This window comes from Hevea brasiliensis, chromosome 13, assembly GCF_030052815.1.
Source record: "Hevea brasiliensis isolate MT/VB/25A 57/8 chromosome 13, ASM3005281v1, whole genome shotgun sequence".
Lineage (NCBI taxonomy): Eukaryota > Viridiplantae > Streptophyta > Magnoliopsida > Malpighiales > Euphorbiaceae > Hevea > Hevea brasiliensis.
Genome location: NC_079505.1, coordinates 53,703,747 through 53,719,148, shown reverse-complemented (window position 1 = coordinate 53,719,148; position 15,402 = coordinate 53,703,747).

Sequence of the window (15,402 nt, the reverse complement as noted above, 5' to 3'; positions counted from 1 at the left end):
GCCACTATCTTCCTCAAGGTGTGGGATCAATTTTTATTGAAGTGATCTAGGGTTTTTAAGGTGAAATGGTGGGTGAACTCAAGCTTGGTGGAGCTTAATGGTGGTTTCTTTCTTCTCTCTCTCTTTTTTCCTTTGGTTCGGCTGCCCATGGTGAAGAAGATGCAGATTTGTTTTGTTTTTATCTCATCTTTATTCATTTTTTTTTATCCCTTAAGTAATTTTGTTAAGTTGTGATTGGTAGAGAGCTCCCTAATGACATCATGTGATGTCATAATTCCACTTTTCTTTCATTTTCTTTTTCTTTTCTTTCATTTTCTTTTTCTTTTCTTTTCTACTCATTTTTAATTCAATTTTTAGTAATATTTATTCATATTTTATGTCATAATAATTATTTACTTAACTGGACAAGTCGGTCAAAAATCATCTCCGAAGACGAAATGAACAAAATACCCTCCGTTTGGCTTATTGAGCTAAAATCGTCTGTACCGATCGAAAAATTTTTCTAAGCCTTTTCTTGGCATTCTAATGCCATAGAAACCTCAATGACTCTTCTCTGGAGTCCTAAAAATTATTTCATGAATTTTCTCCCGAGTTTAGGGCTTCTAGCTGTGAAAACCGCAACTTCCCACTGGGTTACCCATTATTAGGGCACCGGCTCATTTAACTTGGTTGTATTTTATTTCTAAAATTTTTCCTAAATTTTTCTTATTATTATTTGAGTTATTTATGACTCCTCACTCTAGTCTAAATATTTTTCCAGACATTGTAACTGTTCGGACCGACACCGGTCACCGGAACAGTAGAATGTACGGAATTGCTACAGTGAGGGTGTTACACAAGTTCTTCATTGGGCTTCAAATCAAGCAAGCTAAGGATGACATCTTCATCAACCAAGCCAAGTACACTAAAGAGTTGATCAAGAGGTTTGGGATGGAGATAACAAGCCAAGTAGAACTCCAAAGAGTACAGACACCAAACTTGACAAGGATGAAGAAGGAAAACCAATTGATAAAAAGCTTTATAGAGGTATGATCAATAGTTTCTTATACCTCATGACTAGAAGACTGGACATCATGTTTTCCATATGTTTATATGCACATTTTCAATCATGTCCTAAAGAATCTCATTTGTATGTTGTTAAATGCATTTTCAAATACTTGAATGGTATATTGCATTTAGGTTTATGGTACCTTAGAAATACGTCTTTTGATTTGTGTTCCTACTCGGATGTTGACTTTGCTGGAACCATCCTTAATAAGAAGAGTACCTTAAGTACTTGTCAACTCCTATGACACTCTTTAGTTTCTTGGTGTAGCAAGAAATAAAACTCAGTTGCACTTTCCACGGTTGAAGCTAAATATGTGGCTGTGGGTCTTTGTTGTAGCCAAATTCTTTGGATCAAACAATAATTAAGGGACTTCAAAGTGTTTCTTGATCACATTCCTATTAAATATGATGACAAAAGTGTAATCAATTTGACCAAGAACCCCCTACACCATTTTAGAACCAAGCATATAGACATTAGACATCATTTTATATGTGATCATGTGTTGAATGGTAATGTTATTCTTGAGTTTATTGATATTAATCACCAACTAGCTAATATATTTACTAAACCTTTATGTGAATATAGGTTTAACTTTATTAAGAGAGAATTAGGCATGCTTGATAACTTTGATGATTGAAATTGTGATGATTGAATGTATATATGTTTTGTAAAAATTCTTATTAAATTAGTGTATGTTTGGCACTTTAAGATTTGTCTCAGTGTTTTTCAAAATTTTTATCTGTTAAGAGTTTTATTTACTCAAAAAGAAAAGGTTTTTGATGTTGCTATGGTCTTGAAAATATGTTTTTAAATTTTCAGACAGTTGAAAGTCTTTGTTCCTGCTGCCAAACCTTTAAAATTTTTTGAAAAATGGGCAGTAGCTAAAGCAGCAGCTAAAAGTCTTCTTTCCGGTTGCTAACTTAGAGTTTATAAAAACCCTTCTTTCTCTCTCTTCCACACTTTTGTCAACCCTTTATTTCTTTTCTCCTTTGCTCTTCACCTTCAAATCATCTCTTCTAAACACCCTTGCCTCTCCCTCTCATATATTCAGTTTTCACTCAACATTTTCTTTGTTTTACTCCTTAATTCACTCATTTTCGGAGGTGTTGGCTGTTGAGTATATATATATATATATATATATACACACACACACATAGATTCTGAAGTCCAATGTTGAGATTTTGCCAAATTTAAGTTGTTGATCTTTCTTCTTGATTAGTTAGATTTTTTTTTTCCTTAATGGTTTATACCTGCGCTTGCTTTATGATATTGCATACACATTGTGATTTACTGTTCACATGAACATAATACTGGTACTCTATTTTGGCTACCACATGGTCACAATACTATTTCTCATTAATTTAGATTATTCTCTTTGATTGTTCTAAGAAGGTTATTTGCAAAAAATTCTGTTGGTGGTTTGAATAGACTCCATGCTAGTTATACAAATTCTGCTCACATGAAATTACTGAATTTGTTTTGTAAAAATATGTATTACTATCCTTTTGGCTCTTTTTAGGATATTCTTGAAAATAGTTGTTTAGTATGCTGCCATTAGATTGAGCATGTACTATACATGTATTCTGAGTATCTCAGTAACACAGTTATACTCTTGTTAAGTTTCAAATCAAGTAAATTATGCACATTTGCTTAGCTACCATATAACTACTTTCATGATATTACTTTTTGTACTCAAATGTAATCTTTCTAGCTGGAGTTACTCTTGAAATGCCTTATCTTGAAAATGTACCTTATAAGTTTGCCATTACATGAAGTGTTCTTGTAATCTTCATATATTTCCATGTGTTTTTATATCTTCACATTGATTATACAGTTGCTAAGGTTAGATATGCTTCTTTTGAATTACTCTTGTTGGCATTTTATACACATGTTTGACTTTTATTGCCTAAGTTAATTTAGTTTACATAATATTATTGTTTATACTGTATAATTCTTTATTGTTAACTTGAGAGGCAATATTTTGTGGCTATTGTACCTTGGCTTGACAATCTTTTGATGAATGGTTCATTCTATACTGCTTTTGACTTGGCTATGGACTCTTTGTGTTTTCTTTTATAGTGTTTCTATCTCTTTTGTCTTTTCTCTCTATATGGGTCAAAAGAGGGCATGTGGTAAGAACCTTATCAGAAGGAACCTTGTTTGTCTTCCCCTTTGGAGTGTATTTTGATAATGCCAAAGGGGAGAGATATGTAGATAGTGGATGTATAATTCCAGATTCTAGGCTTTCTATATGATATATACATGGTCTACATGCTCTTTAGTAGGAAACATGTTTTTAGCAGATTGTGGATGTATAGTTCTAGATTCTAGAAATACCTTTGCATCATTATTCATCTAGGACTCATGACATTATAGCATTGTATTCATTGAGTCAAAACTTCTTTTTTGCGCTCTCCAAATTTTGATTATTGAGGCATAAATTATTTTTGAAATCAGGAGTACATTAAGAGGGAGAATTTCTGAAAAACATACACTTTACTTGTGCTTAATTTTTCTCATTCACTAATTATTTATCATCATCAAAAAGGGGGAGATTGTTGGACCTAGGGGTCTTAATCCATGTTTTGATGATAATAGACAATTAGTGTGCTACTAATCTACCTTGGAAGTGTTTGTGTTAAGATTGTAGGTCCCAAGTGCAAAATTGAGAAATTGCTTCAAATCAAGATTTAAAAAGGGCAAGAATTTGAAGCAAAGGTCAAAGAGACACTACAATGTAATTTTTTTTCTTATATCTTGTGAATCTCAATTAGTTGGTTATGATGGCTCAAGTCTAGGTTTCTCTAAATTTCTTAGTGTCTCTATTTTTAACTTTTTCTTGGTCAAGGGGGAGTAAAATGAAATTTTTACTTTTAAGATATACAAATTTGTTTTTGAAAATGTTGTTGTTTTTGAAAATGTTTTCATTGAAAAGTTTATAAAATTAGCTTTCCAACAATTTAAACAGATCGAAAGTCTGAGTTCGGGTCAAAAAGTTATGAGTTTTTAAAATCTAAGTACCTTTTTGTGCTTTTTTGTCCTGAGATTTCGACTCCAACTTCGGCAGCCGAAGTTCTCTCTTTAAATGATGGTTTTTGAGTTTTTAAAGCCTAAGTGCCCTTTTTATCTAGAGAGCACTTCGGCAGCTGAAGTTCATTTTTTAAATGATATTTTTTAGTGCCCCAACCTTCGGCAGCTGAAGTAAGGGACTTTGGCAGTTGAACCTGAGCTTTTGCAACTCAATAAAATGGGGTTTTAGATGATTAAACGGCTATATTTGCATTTAACGCACCCTCAACAATTATTTTCTTGCCAAAACTGTAAATAGAGATCATTTATAACTAGAGAGAAGTGACAACGACTGTTTCTTTGAGAATTTATTGTGTTCAAAAGATTTTCCTCTTCTCTTTCTCTAGAAATTAAGCTACCATAATTGATTGTTGAGAGCTTAATAGTTTGAGCTGTAATTTCTTAGTTCTGATAGTTTATTCAAGGTTATTGTGAGTATTTATTGTAACTTGAGTGTAATAGAGCATTAATTACTCTTGAGTGAAAAGGGATTTATAAAAGAGCAAGGGTTTGCTCTTGTGGCGATTGTAAGAGATTTATTCTTCACTCAAAAAAGAATTTTAGTGGAGTTAACTCTCAAGGAGGGCCTTCATGAGAGGATGTAGGATTGGGATAGCCGAACCTCTATAAAATCTCTTGTATTCTTTCTTTTCTTCCTTTTCTTGTGCACTTCCATCAAAAATTTCACCTAGCCTTCAAATTTTTAATTGACACCCAATTCACTCCTTCCCCTCCCCCCCTCCATTCTTGGGTTGCCACAAGGGACAATAACTAATTTACTCAATTGAATAAATTTGCATCTTTAGTCAATGATTGATACATATTACATCGTGGATACACCTTATGTACTGAATTTGTTGTAATCTAGTTGTGTTCAGTATTCATAAGTGTCATTAGTCTTAGTTTATAGTCTAGCATTATTATTTTAGCTTTAGTAGTTTAGCAAATATAAATCAAAATCCCCTTTTATTTTACTTTGCATATTCAGTTAGATAAATTAGGTGTTTATTTTATCTATTTTAAGTTCCTTTTGTTTATTTGTGTTTTTAAAATCTGTTTTCTTGTTTGCATTTACTCATTCCCTGTGAAATTGACCTCTGCTTACCCTATATACAAGTAGTTTAGGTAGAATATTTTTAATTAGTGCATTAAACACATATCACTTAACTTATAAACCCAAAATGTATTATAAACAAACAGGGAAATTTATTTTTAAGACATATAAATTAATTTAACTAGTTTATAAGAAAGGTGAAAAATTAAAATCTAAATAAATTTTGGATTTTTCTTGCCTAAACCCAATACATCCCAATCCATCATAGATTTAAGGTATAAAATAGTAGAACCCACCTATTAAATAAATAAATTTCACTTATTTGTATATTTAATCCAAACTAAGTTTAGGCAATAATTTTCCTAAATTTTCCTTCTTTAAAAAAATATTAATGAAATAAAAGAAAAATATCTCAAAATTTTTTATCAAATGTCGTTAAACACACACATACAAATGGTTAAGGATACAACCTTAATAAAATAATGACAATTTCACCAAGTCACATTTAAAAAAATTAAATAAATAAGTGGGAAAGGCAGAAACCCATAAAAGATGTGGGAAAATGAGAAATATTCTTTGAAAAGCAGAAAAAGAATCCAATCATAGAAGATAAGGGATTACTAAGTTTGGGAAACCACCAATGGACTTCTGATTTGCCTTTTATATTGCTTATGTTGTTTTTCTTTGTTTATGAATTGGACACTTTTGCCGCCCATATGAGATATGGGATTAGGGCATATCCATAAGCCTATTGTGGACAACACATTTTCTTTTTACATCAATTTCATTTGCTTTTTCTTCTTCTGCTTAGGAACCTTTGTACCTTTCTTTTTAATGTTATCACATTTTCTTCTCAAATAAAATATTGTTTTTTTCCTTTTCTCATGAATTTTTGTAACACCCCAAAAATTTTAAATTTATGAGCATTTTTGGTATTTTAATTTTATTTAAATTTTAGGAATTTTTTTGAGATTTTTCGGATTTTAAAAATTGGGTTCGATTTTCCGAAAATATAAACTTTGATGAATTTTAAAAATTAATTTAAAGACCACGTGGCAAAACTAAAAATATATTTGGAGTCTACGTATTTTTCTGAGTTTTCTGGAATTTTTTCAGAATTTTTGGACCTCGTTTTCGGTCCCGAGGCAGAGTAAAAATTCAAAATTTTGTATTTCGAATCGAACCGGACCGGATCGGACCGGTCGAATCGGACCGGCTCCCTTCCCTTTTTCTTCCTCCCGCGCGCGTCCTTTCCCCCTTCTCTCTTCCTCCCGTTTTCTCTCTCTCCGCCTCGCCGGCCACCACCTCCCGCCACCCCAGGCCGGCGCGCCAGCCAGCCGGCCGCCGCCCCAAACGGCCGGAAACCGCGCGCGAATTCCCTCCCTCGCGCGCGCGGCGTTTCGACTTCTCCGGCCAAAATCCGGCCGATCCGGCCACCAATTGGACTGGGTCTTGTGTCTAAAATCATCTACTCGGCGAGAGCTTTCCATAGACACCAAGAACGCCGAAATCTATCAAGCGGTTTGTCCAATTTTTGCTCGGGAAGTTTTTAGCCCATTTCGACTTTTGGGCTAGATTTCTCGAAAACCGTGAATCCCACGAGAAAACCGAGGGTACCAGCACGCTCCACTCGTCGAGAGCTTCGCGGCGACATAAATTTCAAATTTTTCCGACACCGTTTTTCGGTGGGTCCCACGGAACTTCACAGTATTTTTCCGAGCATTTAATGAGCTTAGAAAATTCTGAAAAATTTATGTACTAACCCCCGTGTTATGGGCTTCGTGTAGGTATCCTCGATTCGCGAAAATTCGACAGTTGACCAGGTTTGCGAAATTCCCAGCATGCATCCGCACTGGAAAAGTCTCCGAATTGGACCGAGGTTTTGGCTAGCCCCCCATTGTCAAACGTCCCAAGCGCGTTCTCGAAGTCGAAATTGGCAAAGGTAAACCCGAACCTTGCTTTTTCGTAATTTTCTAGTGCTTAAATAGGATTAAAAATCTATAAAATATTCGTGGTAGCTTAGAAAATTATGATTCTTTTTGCAATAGCTTAGTAATATTGCTAAGGACCGCGGGGCAAAGTTTTAGAATTTTTAGAGCTTATTTGGGCAGTTTTTGCAAAAATAGTCAATTATAAGGATTAAATTGAAATATTACATACTGTGATGGATGATTGATTTGATGGGCCCAGGAGGGGCTGTGTGATATGATTGAGCTGTGGATATATGGATTGTAAATATAGAAGTGTGTTTTGAGCCATTTTGCAGGTTGGGTAGGTCCTAGGTATAGGGGAGACTCTGCCGGATTTTCGGCACGACTTAGGACGCAATTGGTCTTTTCTTGAATTGTATTGAGTCAATTGTATTAAATAATTGTAATATAATTGTCAGGTGAGCCGGGACAGCCTTCTTCCTCCGCCCAGCCGCCACAGTGATTGTCGTCAAGTCTGTGAGTAAAATATTAATTTTAATTGTAATTTCGATATTATTATATGTTCAGCATGCCCATGCATCACTTATATGCATATATTATATAGTTAAACTCTAGGCACGACTTATGTTGCATTCATAACTGTTAACGTGCCATGAATGTTGTTGTGGTAATTTGGAGCAGTGTGCGTGCGTTGGTGTGCGTGTGATGTGGTGTGGACTATGGACAGGACGGGTAGTCACGGCTTGAGTTCTTCGCTGGGACCCGATCCTTCGAGGGGTAGTCACGGCTTGAGTTCCTCATTGACCCTCGATTTGGTTTATTAAGCGAAAGTCCGGCTTGAGTTCTTCGCTGGCACCAGGTTGGATTTAAGAGAGCTGTATAGGGGATCAGCTCCCATATATTATGTTTGATGCTACAGGGTGTGTGAGTGCTCCAAATTACCTTTTTGATGTTATGATGTGAAAATGTTGTTGATGTTGCATTTCACTCTACAGGGTGCATTAGTTCTAGATAGTTATAGAGATTATGGTTAAAATTGATATTTTACTCTCTGAGTCGAACGCTCACTCCTGTTCAAAAATTTTTACAGGCCACAGGAGGATATTTTTTGAGGTTAACCTGCTTTCTCCCTCGCAGGTCGATTACTAATGCTTGTATAAACTTGTTAAATCTTAGAATTTCCGCATGTGTTAGAAATGTTTATTTGATTTGGGTCTGTAAACTAAATTATTATTTTGGACCTGTAAACTTAATATTCTATGCATGTTTGATGGATTGGATGAGGGAGCTGAGCTCCCATTTATTTTTATGCTGATGAGTATGTGGAGGGTGAGCTGAGCTCCCCAATTGAGTATTTATTGTGTTTACAGGTCGGGTGAGTCGAAAACTCCCCGTTGGAAAGTCCATTTTATGGCCGGACTCTGTCCGTTTGGTTTCTTGAAATTGGGCCCAAATGGGCCTTAGAATTGGGTAAATGAACAGTTAGGCTTACTACGGGCCTCGGGGGCTTTAGGCTGGCCCAGGTCCTAGTGCCGGTCCGGCCCATAGGTTGGGTCGTGACAAATGTGGTATCAGAGCTTAGGCTCCAGATTCATAGGGAATAATTGTCTAAAGTGTTGGGAAGAGTCTACTAGGAGTCACATGCGGAAAATAGGGTTCACATTCGTCTTGAATTGTCATCTTTGTTTCTAATTTCTGATTCATATATTGTGTATAAATATGAGTCTATAGAGCTGTGTAATGTGCAGTTTTGAATTTTGTGGGCTAATGCTGCTGAATTTCAGGAAAATGCGTAGAAGCAGGAGAGCTGCCACTGCACTAGATGTGCTGACGAGGTGTCGGCCAGATGAGGCGCCGCCAGGAGGCGAGGTAGGAGGCCTAGAGGCGCTCAAGTAGAGGAGCAGCCACCCGATCTGAGATCAGTCCTTTATGGCACAGGGTCCCATGGACCCCATGGCAGCTACTCTAGCTGGGTTGCAGAGGACCATCGACATGATGGCGCAGTATATGGTCCACCCTCCACAGCAGCAGCAGTCCACCGCACCAAGAGGGGAACCTTATAAACAGATAATTAATTTCAAGAAGTTAGTGCCTGGTACTTATGATGTGTCAGACGATGCATATCGGTTTTTGGATTCCTGCAGACAGGCAGGAACAGAATTACAATTGACTGATAGAAGACTGATAGAGTGTATGCAGCATGTCATGGGGCCTATGCCTAGACAATGGATGAATGACTACGTGTTACCCCGGATGGAGGGTTTAACATGGGCTCAGTTTGTGGAACTTTTTATCAATCGGTTTGTGCCAGAAAGCTTCAGAGATCAGAAGCAGTGGGCCTTTGAGGCCTTAAGACAGAATGGCAGGTCTGTAGATGAATATGCTCTGCAATTTCGAATTGAGCAGATATGCCCCTGCAGCAGTAGCTACAGAAACTATGAAGGTGAAGAGATTCCTAAAGGGGCTTGACAGGAGGTATGCGAACCTGGCCATGATGTCTAATCAGTCTTTTGATGTGGTGGTTGATCGAGCCAGACAGATTGAGATTAGCTATGCTGCAGATAACAGCGAAAGAGCAAAGAAAAACAGAGCAGAGGGTTCCTCAGGTGTCCCTTCCATGGGTACTCCGGACAGTGGTAGCCAGAGTAATTACAGAGGAAAAAGTAGGAACAATAAGAGTGGTTTTAAACACAAACCTCGAGGATTCAGACCAGGGTACGGATCCAGCAGTGGTCACGATTCGAGTGCAGCGATTACAGTGCAGTTCAGGATCCTCCTTGGCACCTTGTGCACAGTGTGGAAGAGGACATTCAGGACCTTGTTTGATGGGATCAGGAGTATGCTTCAGGTGTGGCCAACCAGGTCACTTTGCTAGAGAATGCCCCGTTTTCAGTGAGCCACAGATGGGGTCATAGGGTTCTGTTGCAAATGTTCCTCGCCAGTTGTATCCGGGTGCTTCCAACATGGCAGGCAGTCAGTTCAGTGGCCAACAGGGCCGAGGACAAGGGGGACGTGGATTTAGAGGCAGATCAGGAGGTAGAAGTCAGTATCAGGGTTCTGTCACTCAGGGTAGGGGTCAAGCTCGGGTTTTCACCCTGACCCACCAGGATGCTCAGGCTTCAAATGCAGTTGTGGCAGGTATTCTTCTGGTCTGTTCCTATGAAGCTCGTGTTTTGATAGATCCGGGTGCTACGCACTCATTTGTCTCCCCTGTGTTTGCCATGAGGTGGGGTAGAAACCCTACAACCTTAGAATGTCCTTTGTCGGTAGCTACCCCACTTAGCGACAACATAGAGGTAGATATGGTTTTTCCGGGTAGTCCAGTGGTAGTGGATGGAAAGATTCTCCCAGCAGACTTGGTTCCTCTACCAGTAATGGATTTTGATGTAATTTTGGGGATGGATTGGTTGGCAACTCACTATGCCACCTTAGACTGCAGGAACAAAAAGGTGTATTTCCACATACCTGGTGTGGAAGAGTTTAGCTTTGATGGTGACAGGAGCGTGGCTCCATATAATTTGGTGTCAGCAATTAGTGCTAGAAAAATGTTGAGGCGTGGATGCCAAGGGTATGTGGCATTGGTGAGAGATACATCTGTAGAAGGTGTCAGCATGGAAAATGTTCCTGTTGTCAGAGAATTTATGGATGTCTTCCCAGAGGAGCTTCCAGGGTTGCCACCAGGAAGGGAAATAGAGTTTTGCATTGATGTTGTGCCGGGTACAAACCCCATTTCAATGCCACCTTACAGGATGGCACCAACAGAATTGAAAGAGCTGAAGGAGCAACTACAGGAGCTTTTGGACAAGGGTTTCATACGTCCGAGCACTTCACCCTGGGGTGCTCCTGTGCTATTTGTGAGAAAGAAGGATGGGTCATTGAGGTTGTGTATTGACTACAGACAGCTGAACAAGGTGACCGTGAAGAATAAGTATCCACTTCCTCAGATCGATGACCTGTTTGATCAGCTCCAAGGGGCTAGATTCTTTTCCAAGATAGACCTGCGATCAGGCTACCATCAGTTGAGAATCAGGAATGAGGACGTGTCCAAAACGACATTCAGGACAAGATATGGTCATTATGAGTTCTTGGTGATGTCTTTTGGACTCACTAATGCACCAGCAGCCTTCATGGACTTGATGAACCGGGTGTTCAAGCCATTTTTGGACCGTTTTGTCATCGTATTCATAGATGACATTTTGGTATACTCTCGGACCGAGGAAGAGCATGTGTGGCACTTGAGGATGGTGTTGCAAACCTTGAGGGAGCACCAGCTATATGCCAAATTTTCAAAATGTGAATTTTGGCTAGAAAGCATCTCATTCTTGGGACACGTGGTTTCAAGTGAAGGTATTCAAGTGGATCCCAAGAAAATTGAAGTCAGAATCGATTGGCTTAGGCCTACAACAGTCACTGAGGTGCGAAGTTTTCTGGGTTTAGCTGGCTACTATAGGCGTTTTGTGCAAGATTTTTCCAGGATAGCAGCTCCCTTAACTAAGTTGACTCGGAAGAACGTTCCATTCATTTGGACAGATGACTGTGAGAAGAGTTTCCAGACACTTAAGGAGTGTCTAACCACTGCCCCTGTGTTGACACTACCTGTGAGTGGTGAAGGATACACCGTGTACTGTGACGCCTCCAGAGTTGGCTTAGGGTGTGTTTTGATGCAGAATGGAAAGGTAGTGGCTTATGCTTCAAGGCAGCTGAAGAGGCATGAGCAGAACTACCCCACCCATGATTTGGAAATAGCGGCGGTAGTCTTTGCACTTAAAATCTGGAGACACTACCTGTATGGTGAAGTGTGCGAGATATACACCGACCACAAGAGTTTGAAGTACATCTTCCAGCAGAGGGATTTAAACTTGAGACAGAGGAGATGGATGGAGCTTACGAAGACTATGATTGCACCATCCAAGGTACCACCACAGGAAGGCCAATGTTGTAGCAGATGCCTTGAGCAAAAATCTTACAGCGATTTGGCGCACATTTCAGTAGAGAAGAGACCATTGATTCAGGAGGTACATGAGTTGATGGATCAAGGTTTAATCCTAGATCTTTCAGATGAGGGGGTATTGTTGGCTCACTTTTTAGTGAGGCCAGACTTGAGGGACAGAGTTAGAGTTTCCCAGCACAGAGACCAACAATTGATGAAGATTATAGAAAGAGTACAGCAAGGTGAAGGTGGTGAGTTTGGATTTGCCAATGATGGCGCCCTAGTGCATGGTTCGAGGATATGTGTGCCCGATGTAGACAATCTCAGAAATGAAATCATGCAAGAGGCACACTATACATCAGCATGATGTCCACCTGTGTTCCACCAAGATGTACCATGATGTGAAATATAGCTATTGGTGGAATGGCATGAAGAGAGACATAGCAGATTTTGTGTCCAAGTGCTTGACTTGTCAGAAGGTGAAGTTTGAACACCAAAGACCGTCAGGGAAGCTGCAAGAACTCCCTATCCCAGAATGGAAGTGAGAAATGATCACTATGGATTTTGTGACTGAGTTGCCTCGTACCACGCGAGGATATGATTCGATATGGGTAATTGTAGACCGCTTGACCAAATCAGCTCACTTCTTACCTGTGAAGACTACATATTCTGTGGCACAGTACGCCCGACTCTACATTCGAGAAATAGTCAGATTGCATGGAGTTCCGGCTTCCATAATATCTGACAGAGGGCCCCAGTTCACTTCTCGATTTTGGAGAAAGTTGCAGGAGGCACTTGGCACACAGTTGAACTTCAGTACGGCTTTCCACCCTCAGACAGACGGACAGTCCGAAAGGACAATCCAAACACTGGAAGACATGCTTCGCATGAGTGTCTTGGATTTTGGAGGTCAATGGGATGAGCAGCTAGCTTTGGTGGAGTTTGCCTACAACAACAGTTATCACTCCGGATAGGGATGGCACCCTATGAGGCATTATATGGAAGAAAGTGTAGGTCTCCTCTGTATTTGGACAGAAATGGGGAAGCGAAGGTGCATGATGTAGACCTAGTGCAAGACACTTGAGGTAGTTCCTTTAATTAGGAACGATCAAAACTTTCGTGAGGCGTAAGAGTAATGCAGACCCCAGACGGAGGTATGTGGAGTTTCAAGTCGGCGACTATGTAATCCTAAAGGTTTCTCCAATGAAGAGAGTCATGAGATTTGGAAAGACTGGCAAGATGGCACCTCGGTATATCGGACCTTTTGAGGTTACTGATAGAGTTGGAGCGATTGCCTCACCGGTTGGAGCTACCACCCAACCTCTCTCACATTCATCCGTGTTTCACATCTCCATGCTCAGAAATACATTCCCGATCCTTCTCATGTAACTTTAGGATGTGATAGAGCTAAAGAGAACTTGACATTTGAGGAGCAGCCTGTAGCCATAGTGGACTACCAAGTGAGACAGCTGAGATCAAAACAGATCCCTATGGTTAAGGTTTTGTGGAGGAGTCAGTCAGTGGAAGAGTGCACTTGGGAGTCAGAACGGGACATGCGTAGCAAGTACCCTTATCTGTTAAATGTATAATCATGTGCTTTATTCTACCTTGTGTAAAATTCGAGGACGAATTTTCTGTAAGGGGGGAAGAATGTAACACCCCAAAAATTTTAAATTTATGAGCATTTTTGGTATTTTAATTTTATTTAAATTTTAGGAATTTTTTTGAGATTTTTCGGATTTTAAAAATCGGGTTTGATTTTCCGAAAATATAAACTTTGATGAATTTTAAAAATTAATTTAAAGACCACGTAGCAAAACTAAAAATATATTTGGAGTCTACGTATTTTTCTGAGTTTTCTGAAATTTTTTCGAAATTTTTGGACCTCGTTTTCGGTCCCGAGGCAGGGTAAAAATTCAAAATTTTGTATTTCGAATCGAACCGGCTCAATCGAACCGGACCGATCGAATCGGACCGGCTCCCTTCCCTTTTTCTTCCTCCCGCGCGCGTCCTTTCCCCCTTCTCTCTTCCTCCCGTTTTCTCTCTCCTCCTGCCCCTGCCGCCGGCCAGCCACCTCCCCCTGCCACCCCAGCCGACCGGCGCCGCCACCCAGCCTCCCCAGCCAGCCGGCCGCCGCCCCAAACGGCCGGAAATCGCGCGCGAATTCCCTCCCTCGTGCGCGCGGCGTTTCGACTTCTCCGGCCAAAATTCGGCCGATCCGGCCACCAATTGGACTGGGCCTTGTGTCTAAAATCATCTACTAGGCGAGAGCTTTCCATAGACACCAAGAACGCCGAAATCTATCGAGCAGTTTGTCCAATTTTTGCTCGGGAAGTTTTTAACCCATTTCGACTTTTGGGCTAGATTTCTCGAAAACCGTGAATCCCACGAGAAAACCGAGGGTACCAGCACGCTCCACTCGTCGAGAGCTTCGCGGCGACATAAATTTCAAATTTTTCTGACACCGTTTTTCGGTGGGTCCCACGGAACTTCGCAGTGTTTTTCCGAGCATTTAATGAGCTTAGAAATTTCTGAAAAATTTATGTACTAACCCCCGTGTTATGGGCTTCGTGTAGGTATCCTTGATTCGTGGAAATTCGACAGTTGACCGGGTCTGCGAAATTCCGGCCAGACAGACCCGTTACCGGAAAAGTCTCCAAATTGGACCGAGGTTTTGGCTAGCCCCCCATTGTCAGACGTCCCGAGCGCGTTCCCGAAGTCGGAATTGGCAAAGGTAAACCCGAACCTTGCTTTTTCGTAATTTTCTAGTGCTTAAATAGGATTAAAAATCCATAAAATATTCGTGGTAGCTTAGAAAATTATGATTCTTTTTGCAATAGCTTAGTAATATTGCTAAGGACCGCGGGGCAAAGTTTTAGAATTTTTAGAGCTTATTTGGGCAGTTTTTGCAAAAATAGTCAATTATAAGGATTAAATTGAAATATTACATACTGTGATGGATGATTGATTTGATGGGCCCAGGAGGGGCTGTGTGATATGATTGAGCTGTGGATATATGGATTGTAAATATAGAAGTGTGTTTTGAGCCATTTTGCAGGTTGGGTTGATCCTAGGTATAGGGGAGACTCTGCCGGATTTTCGGCACGACTTAGGACGCAATTGGTCTTTTCTTGAATTGTATTGAGTCAATTGTATTAAATAATTGTAATATAATTGTCAGGTGAGCCGGGACAGCCTTCTTCCTCCGCCCAGCCGCCACAGTGATTGTCGTCAAGTCTGTGAGTAAAATATTAATTTTAATTGTAATTTCGATATTATTATATGTTCAGCATGCCCATGCATCACTTATATGCATATATTATATAGTTAAACTCTAGGCACGACTTATGTTGCATTCATAACTGTTAAC